The sequence below is a fragment of the Cryptomeria japonica genome, chromosome 4, assembly GCF_030272615.1.
Source record: "Cryptomeria japonica chromosome 4, Sugi_1.0, whole genome shotgun sequence".
NCBI lineage: Eukaryota > Viridiplantae > Streptophyta > Pinopsida > Cupressales > Cupressaceae > Cryptomeria > Cryptomeria japonica.
In genome coordinates this window covers 21,658,177-21,668,220 of record NC_081408.1, presented here as the reverse complement: position 1 = coordinate 21,668,220, position 10,044 = coordinate 21,658,177, and the positions used below count along the sequence as shown (strand labels likewise).

Here is a 10,044-nt window from a genome sequence, read left to right as displayed (position 1 = left end):
AGGGGAGAGGACTCAGTAGTTGTGCAGCTTAACTTGGCCCTTCTCAAAATCTTACGTGGAAATTTCAAATCACTTTCAATTTTTTATAGTAGTTTACTTGGCGAGTCTCTGCTTATAACTAAAGTTTCTGGGTCATATCATCAAGTATGGTGCCACACCAGCATGCTTTTTGCCAAGTGTCTAAAACAGTCCAAAAAAATAGTGAGACCAATAGACGTGCAAAAGAGGCCCCAATACTTGTGTTGTTGATGTGGCATTACATGATTGGTTACTTTTCACAACTCCAAAAAAAAAGTGAGACCAATAGACGTGCAAAAGAGGCCCCAATACTTGTACAGCTGATGTGGCATTACATGATTGGTTACTTTTCACAACTAATGGTACATTTCCTAACAATAACAACTTTAAAATCACAACTATTGAGCATAAAGACACAAAAATTGATATTTTATGTTTCAAAGAATAGGTTTTTTATTTGTACTATTATTAGAACAAAAAGTATCAACAACCCTTCCAACAAATCATACATGCTCAACTACTAGTACTCTTCCCTTAATGTCCCAATTTTCTGGAGAGTATCAGATGTATTAGTGGTCAAATAAAACCACGAGGGACTGGAAATATGTGACTGCGACCTATGTAGATTTGGCATCACTGCATACATTTCGGATGTGCGATTGCCCTAGAGTTGAGAAAATAGAAGGTTTAGAACAGGCCAAGTCATTGAAGATACTGAACGTGCTGGAAGGTTTGGAGAATGTAGACTGATTGGAAGAACTAGTACTTGCACTCCATTTTTTCATCTTGGTCCTAGGTACTTCTATGAGTGCCTTGCAGTGGCAGATTATTTGCGCTTTTAAAAGCCTGCAGATCCAGATCCTCCCTAAATCTGTTTTTTTAGATTACATGTAATCACCTCATCAAATTTTGTTCGATGAGGTGGTTGCATTGAATTTAAAGAATGGATTTTTGAAAATTTCTCAGAGAAAAAGTTTTCCAAAATGCTGTCATTTGACCCAAACTCAATTTCCCCCACTTTTATTATCAAGTATAATATTTGTACAGTTTTTATTTAGTGATTTAAAGTGTTTTTAACTATAAACTGCACAGAAGTATTAAGGTAATTTTAGGCCACCTGATTAAGATTAGTAATCCACCTAAACATATTGTCTTCATTTTTTCCCTGTTTGCTTTTGATTCATAATCTTAAGTTTAGGATTCTTGTTTTTGTGTGCAGATTGTCCAATGCTAGAGGTAGAAGTGGCAAGGAAGGCAGAGGTGGCACTATCACTGATTGGATTCTTTTACCTATTATATTTAAGTTCAATTCCCATATAGCTTATAGATAATTTTTTCATGTTTACCATTGAAAGAAAAGGATTGTAGCTAGATTTAGCCAAGCTAGCTGCAGCTTTGTAAGGCTTCCAGACAAGTAATCCTTACTGACATTTGTTTCTTTATCATTTGCTCATGAAGGATGTTTAAGCTATAATACTCTTGTGTTCACCGTGGCCTTTGCTTTTGGGTGCACTGGTGAACTCGGTACTTTGATATTCAGATAGTTAATAGAATTATAATTTTCATATTATGTCCTTTTTAAATATTGTGGGGTCCAATTAAATTATCATTGATGTAGCTAAATAGATACTTTGTAGGAAAGCTACAATAGATTCTATTACTCAATCAGTTACACTGAGCAAAGAGGTTGCAGACATAACTATCTTGCAGGATTAATCTGAAGACAGTTCTAGCACATACTGGATACTATAAAATTTAGTGATAGGTGTTTATTGTGCCCATGTAAATAGTTTTCTCTCTGTTCCTCTTTGACCATAGATTTAAATTTGATGCCAGATTTCTAACAAGCAGCCACTCAGCAATAATGTAGATCAAAAATGTATACAAAAAAAGGCCTCTGACATTTTGCTGTTGAAATAATTTGAATAGAACATTGGCTCTCTTATCTCTAATTTTAATGCGTTACAGGTAATGGAAAATTTGATTTTTTGTTGTGATCTATTTAAGTTTTACATGATAGATGCTAGGGTTTTGTTTCAGTTAATTAAAGTTCTTTGTTTATGGTTTAAAGTTCTTGTGAAAAATGTATTTGTTGTACTTTGGAATAAAATCATATCACCTGAATGGTACATCTCAAGGCCCATGCAAATTTGCACATGAAACTGAAGATTGTGGAACAGGATTGTTCTCAAGTACAACAAAGCACACATTCAGATAAGTTTGTAACAGTATATACAATGCACATTAATTTATTACCCCTAAACTAATGCAGGGTGTTGTGTATTTCGCTTAAATAAGTAGTTAGATAAAATGTTTGCTTCTCTTTAAAGTGTGTTACTGCCATGTAAATAAGTAGTTAGATTAATGGGTTGTGTGTAAATTGGAAACAAGTCTAGTTGACTCAAAAACTTTTCCATTTTGTTGAATACAGTTCTTGTTTCAATTATGTATTTATTGCATGCTACATCCTTCGTCTCTACAAGGTAGCAATCTCTGCATCCATCCTGGTCTCTGTGAGCCTTGGCTATTTGTCTCAAGGGTGTATGAAGAATTTCTCGCAATTTATAGGTTACTAATGTTTTGTTAATTTGAGCAATGATACATATTTGCTTATTCAACTCTTAGTTCTTTTATTTGTTATGTATGTTTTCATGAACTGAGAATGACAGAGCATAGACATAGTTGTGTTTATCTAGAAGTTGTTTTGTTACGTTCAGCAATGAGAGAGCGTGGATATAATTGTGCTTATCCAGCTGTTGATTTTTAATGTTTGTATACAAGTTATGTTAAGGTGAGCTGGCTCCTTGCCCTGTGGCTTTTAATATCATTATATGTTCTGTAACTTTAATGTAGATTGTCAAATTGTTTTAGCTTTATGTGATTGCAGGTATCCAAAGACGAATTCCTTATGCACCATGACAAATATGAGGCAGATGGTGGATACCATGGAATGGCATTTTGAGGATTCCTTTATGTTCCATTGAAGGTAAAAGAATGAGACAAGAAGACAAAAACCATACGGCTACTTATAGTAAATGAGTCTATAAATGCTTTAGCAGTTTGCAGGGATGCCTTGCTTAGAAATATCAGTGGGGTTTTATTTTGTTTGCATTTATATTAGGATGTAGCAGAGAGTTTCCTCATTAGCTTGGGTTATGTTTCTTTTGTATTTCAAGTGGTAGGTCGGTTTGTTATTTCTGTGTGGATATTGTGTATCAGATTTGTAGACTTGTATGGAGATTAAACAGATGAGGTGGCTTGTAATATCTTCCAGGCCAAGCAGGCCTATAGCGCCTTTCAAGGTATGTTTATAGATTGCTTATGTTATTGTCTAGTTTTATGTGAATTTTGGGGTATTTCTATTTATTTTTTTCATAGTTTTTGGTGTTATGTCCTGTTATTTTAAAACTTATTTTTATTGTTCCCACTAAATTCTCTAAACAAAAGAACGCACAAACAAATCTTATCAATTTAGTTGGTGCCATTTTCGACAAGATCATTTGGTCTTTGCATTCTACTGAAGTTGAAGGGCATAATCCAAGTTCCACAGCAAATACACCACGTAAGGACTGCCAATACCCTGGTCTGCCAAGCACTTTTTGTTGTCTCTGTAGTTTTTCTCAAATAGTTATAAATGATGTTTACCACAAGCTGAGGATCAATTATTGGGTCAACTATGCCTCTTTTCTGCCAATGCATAGATTATAGACAGCCTCAGCCTCCTAGTTGACTAATTCTTCCAGCATATAGATCAGACCATGAGAACACCTACAGAGGTAGTACATCTTCTTCCACATTGTCTATACTGTGTTTTCTATTAGATCTTTCAGTATTTCAAGAGCCTCAAACAAAATATCCAACTCTCATGTGTGCTTTGCCCTTGCATGTTTGGACAATGTGTCGGAACACAACAAAGTTGCCAAATTCACAAGCCATCCTTAAATTTGACGGTCAACCTCAAATGCTTCAGTGTTCTTGCTTACAACAACTAAAATTTTGTTGTTTTTCTCTCCTGAAATCTGCACTGATGTTGGAAATGCTAATCTCAAATTATGAATTTTTTCACTTCTCTTTGTGCAGACAAAGCACCACTGGTCGTAGCTCACAGTGGACTATCCGGACTTTTTCTTGCACAAAGAACCAGTGGCCATAGCTTGCGTTGGACTATCTGGACTTTTTCTTGAACAAACTCTTCCTGCATATCAAATTACAATCATGAACAACGAATTTGATGTTGTAATGTTCTGCAATTTGCAATTAACAAAAGATGCACAAGAGCATATGCCAAACAGATTTAAACTTAGGGAACAGTATAAACTTAAATTTTGTTTTTCCCAAATCAGAATACTTATTTAGTCAATGGCCAAAACATCACTGTATATTTTGAACATATTGAATTTATACTAATATTCATGGGAAGACACTATTTTTATATTTTGTCTTAATACTTATGTTCTTTCTCGATAATAAATACCTCAGTTTTCTACAGTTGCATAGAGGATCTAATAGTCTGCCATAAAAATTACTTGATATATCATAGATTTTTCATTACACCTTAAGTTCCTTGTTATATACAAAAATTAGACTGATCATGTTGTAAAGCCAGAAACAAGCTTGACCTACAATTGACAAAAGTATATATATAGAAACAGTAAGGCTAAATAAATCAACTCAAATTCCGTTACTGTTAGTCATGCAATCTTGGTGAACAGTCATGTGGGTTTGATATAAAAGTATCACCTAAGCAATGTTTAAATATGAACTACATTTCTAGCTAAAGCAAAAACATTTTTTGTTGTATCCTGGCAGTTGGCAGGGACTCCTGCTGCATCGCAGCACTTGTTTGAGTATTCTTTCTTTGATGCACTAATGTGCTTTAACAGCAACACATTTACTTTTTCTTTTCTTTACTTTTTCATTTCCTTTCTTTTCTCTTTTTTAAGACGTTGAAATCATTGTCAAGTTCAGATTCCCTTAGTGATTGGGCTCAAGCTTTCTATTGCATAGGTGCATCTACCTGCTGGATTGATTGGATTCAAGCTTTCTATTGCTTAGGTGCATCTATCAGCTACCTTTTGATTGTAATTATTTGCTTTACTAGCAAGGGTAATCTAGGCTAATTAACAGTTAAAGATAACTGATCAGAAACAAATTTAAAATATTGAAAAATAATATTTTCATATTTTTTCTAGTTTTTCTATATGTTAGTATTTGGCATTTTTGAAGACCTTCGGGGCATTTTCAGCCCTTGAAACTTTGGCCTATCCCTTAGAACGTTGTCGTAGGCAGGTTCTTTCAGGACTTCGCCTTAAGCTCTTGGAGACCTTTCCAACGAGTTAAACGGCTCATAATTTCGAGTCCAAAGTAGGAAGTTATGCCTAGTTAAAGTTAGGACAAAATTTTATATAGTTTTTTGAAATTTTCGTAGTTTTAGATTTTATTATGTAAATAAACAGATGTCACTGTTGGGTTTTGATTCTCAAGGGGTTTTGGTGACCCTTGGAATCTCATGAACTGATATATGTTGAATTTTCGAGTTGAATAGATCACTTTTTGGCTTGCTTAAATTTTGTGTTTACCTTGTTCATGTAAACAAATCCACAATACTGCAGGTTTTCACTTAGGTGTTGTCATCCAAATCCACAATTCGGATCAATAACGATACTTTTATTTTAGCTAACTAAGCATACGACTCATAAAGAAATGTAGAGGAGAGCTGAGTTTGAACAATTCATTTTGATTCCCAAGGATTATGTCATTGAGAGGGGCTATAATGTTCAACTCATTCTAATCATATAGCGGGCTTGGAAATCCCATTTTGACTAAGAGCGCCATTTTGAGATGTATTATGCAGCCTCATTTATCATTTGTAGAAGTTATTGGGCTTACATTGCATGGCTTACATTGCATGGGATCAAGGAGAAAAAATCTTACCATTCGAAAGATTGGAGCTTGTCATGTCCTCAGTTTGTGTTGGCAAACTTTGAATGGTTCATTTGTCTTGATCTTCAACTAGGAACCATTCCATATAATTCAATTGTTTTGGGTTGTCTTCGTTAACTTATATGCATTAGGGTCTATATTATAAGCCAAATTCTATGTCATCATGTGTATCAACCACCTTGACCTAAACATGAGTTGTAGAAAACTATTAGCTATTTGCACTCAAGTCATTATGCTTTAACTAAATATCCCAGTTTTCTTGTGTCTTTCCATGTAGCCAATTTGCTAATTGATGCAAATCAAAATCCACATACATGAAATCCTCTACCTTTTTCTAATACAACTAGTTGGCAACCCATTAACATAGAATTAAAGAATTAGAGATTGAATTAAACTCGTAATGGGGCTTATATTACCCATAATATAATGAGGGTTGATTTAAACAGATAGTTAATCCTCTACCTTTTTCTAATACAACTAGTTAGCAACCCATTAACATAGAATTAAAGAATTAGAGATTGAATTAAACTCGTAATGGGGCTCATATTACCCATAATATAATGAGGGTCGATTTAAACAGATCTGCAAATATAGGTAATATAGTGGAATGGATGCATTTCTTTTACAAATGAATTTAAGTCTAAAAGGTGTTACACAATTTCTTGGAATGTCATGAATGAAACGAAATTATATAAGTGTGCAAGAATGATGCCACATTAAGTGTCAGAAGGAATTCCTAACTCTTTTGCAAGGTATCAATTATTTAGGAAAGGTTCTTTCTTTACATAAATAAATAATTATGATTCTCTTGTATAAACACTACATTGTATTCTCAACGAAGTCTTCGTGGCTTTAATGGGCTTTTAATAAACTACTTTAGTAGTTACAATCTGGCACAATTGATAATTTGTTGCCATCAATAAGTAACTTGTCAAAACTATATACGTACAATGTTTCAAAAATATAATTATTACTCTCAATTATGTGGATTATGTGGTTATGATTAAACTCCATAAATAGAAGAAACAAAAATGGAATCTTCTAGTGAAAAACTTTAAATATAGTGCAATGGTTCTATTTATAATAAAGGACATTAATAAAGTTGTAGTGTCCCCTTCCTGATTTACTTTTAAATATTTGGTTTCCAATTTCTTTTTTGCGACTAGAATCTTGTCAATAAAGTTGTGGGATGCCCCACTATCCACGAGGGCAATAACCTTATATCCCTTTAGGGTACTTTTGATTTGAAAAGGGTGGTGTTTGGAGGTTTGTAAGATGGTAGCTAGAATTCCATGCTCTTCATCATCGTATTGTGTCTTCTTGCTAACCCAATAACTATCTGCATACTCTCTTCATAAATTTATGCTCTTCATAAAATGGAGCATCTTATTTTTTAGCATTCCTAACCCAAATTTATAACCTCAAAAAGAAGAGGTTAGGATTGCTCCAAAATGAAACATCTCTAACTAACAATTATAACCTCTCACAAAAGAGGTTAGGATTACCCCGTTTTGGAGCATCTCTAAACTTCCTTTCTTAACCTTGTGTGGGCCCGCTTTATGAGTTATACGTAAAGGTTAGAAATGCTCCGTTTTGGAGCATTCCTAACCTTTTTCACAGGACAATGAAAATTTGATGGAGTGGAATTGAATTTGAGGTTTTTGAACAAAGTTGTCAACCTTGTAAGCAATAAAAATATTGAAACAACATGTGAGAATGAACTATTTCGAATTTTGTCAAGTTCTACACAATATGGGAGATTGAAGGATGCAGATTTTGGTTGTTGTTGTCAAGCCAGATTGTGTTAGTAGACATGTATGCTCTGTATCAGTTTTGAAAAGGGAATAAAGTGCACAGACTTTCTGTGTCAATTGTTTGACCGAATGTCTAAAAGAAATATGGTCTCAGGTGCAAAGCCAAAACCCATAATCCTGCCAGCATACTTCATGCATAAAGTGAGGTATTGAAATTCATCAAAGCATATTTAAAATCGATTTTTGTCAGGAGTGGCTGCAATTATACTGGTAATACGTATGCAAAATGTGGTAGCATAGACAACGCACTCAAACTGTTTGACAGAATGCTTCAAAGAGATGTCATCTCATGTAATGCAACGATTGCAAGATATGGGCACAGTGTTTTGTTGAAAAAGTTTTCGAAGCTTTCACACAAATTTAAGTGGCAGGTGTAAAACTAAACCCGTAATCTCGTTGTCATTCTCACTACCTGTGTTGAAATAGAAGACTTGGAATAGGGTATGAGCAGCGACCAAAGCAAATGCAATTCGCAAGTGTAAAGTCAAATTGTGTTTGATGTTTATATAAATATGGAAGCCCTAAACAGTGTATGGACACTAATCAAAACAATTGAATGAAAGATTTTATTAAATGTGGTATATGCAAATACTCGAGCGGGTTCACGAATTGTTTGACAAATTATCCTAAATGAGGATATAATCATTAGTAACACACTACAATTGTTTGACCGAATGTCTCACAAGTGATGTCATGAATGGGAGTCTTCAAACAGGTCATGGGCATAAGAAAGCAACAGTGAAGTTTGACATAATATTTTAAAAGAAATCATCTCATGGCATGTAATGATGCAGGGAATGTTTTAAGTGATGTGTTGTTAAGATGGTCTTCAAAGCTTTCCAGCATCTACCAGAGTATCATGATGTGACATGTGCTATGTTGGCAACTGCAATTAGTTACAAGCATACATCAAAATAGGGCCGAGTGGGTGATAGTTTTCCTATCATAATGAAGTATAAGTTTCATAGCCCCGATTACGCACCCATTCTCAAATGTACGCTTCCAGACATTGGTGATACGAAATTGGAAAATGTGAATCTTCTGGATTTTTGGAAATCAATGGAAAAGAAGGACAAAACTTTGACAGCTCAGAGGTTGCTAGATAGTGGATTGGCACATGCGGCAGGATACCCCACATCAGTTCAATGCCCGGAATTAGTTTTAGAATGCATGAAAGCATTTAATCCGGAGACAAAATAAATTAGGAAAGCAGAATGTAATGTGGTGGCTAAACTTGATCCAATCTCTATTGCCATAGTGTTCAGATTGCCTTTCAGAGACCAATTCACATAGGTAGACAAAGAGTATGCAGATAGTTATTTTGTCAATAATAAAGCCTAGTGTCTGAGTAATATAGCTAGAAAATGGTTGGAAAAACCAAGAAGAGGGAAAGCACAACTTCCTAAGATAATATACAGGTCTTTGTTGATGGGGGATATAGCAAACATGTCTATTTTCTTAAACTGGGTCATGGGAAATGAGGATTCGAATAACTTAAAAGGGTGGATGTTTTTGTTCATCAACATCATCTGTGAAGGCATATAGTTTATTAATTGAGCTAAGATTATTAGTAATAATCTTTGTGAGCAGCTACTCAAATTGAGAAAGAATTATAATTTCTATATGACATCATATCTCTTTTACATCGTTGTCGGAATGAAGAAATGGCCAGGGTTGAATGTTGAAGGCATTTATGATGATGCAACTCAGATTTACAATTATCATTCATAGCTGCACTTGGAGGAAAGCTACCATCACTTCAGACAGGTGAATGATGCCTTTACTATGTTAACAGTAAGAGAACTACAAGGTAACAATGGACTCAGAATATCCCCATAAGCAGCGGCATTGGTATAGAAGTATGGTAGTTACTTCATACAGTTTTTGAGGTTCACATGCATCCGGATAGGAGGTTATGATGGTTGCCCTCTCATGTTGCCAAGGTTTGTTGAAGATAGGTTGATACTCATTGAGGTGTGTAGGCAAATTGCACAGGTCAACAAAAATTGCTAGAATAAAAGAAAAAGCATTATCTCTTTTCTCATTGGAGTCGGTTATTACAACTATGAGATCTACTCAGATGCTCAAAGTATCGAGAGGTCCATAGAAAAGATTCACCTATATTCTTATGATATGAGGTTTCATTTTGATAGCAAAGGGTATACTACAGGAGAGTTGGAACTTGGTGCCGGATTTGAGCACTTTCCTAATATAGAAGATTTCTTGCAAGACTGTGAAGATGATTTTGAGGTACGAAAAAGGGATTGGA

General features: G+C 34.7%; 1 long non-coding RNA gene across 2 annotated transcripts; it reads left to right on the top strand.

Annotated features, from left to right (window-relative positions):
* Window positions 1-540: 540 nt before the first annotated feature.
* Window positions 541-4,437, top strand: LOC131052051 (uncharacterized). 2 transcript variants are annotated; one of them, XR_009107272.2, is made up of 4 exons: window positions 541-814; window positions 1,238-3,004; window positions 3,238-3,320; window positions 4,099-4,437. It is a non-coding gene; the product is annotated as an uncharacterized LOC131052051 (long non-coding RNA). The 2 variants fall into 2 exon arrangements; XR_009107271.2 differs by having other exon boundaries at window positions 1,238-3,320.
* Window positions 4,438-10,044: the final 5,607 nt, after the last annotated feature.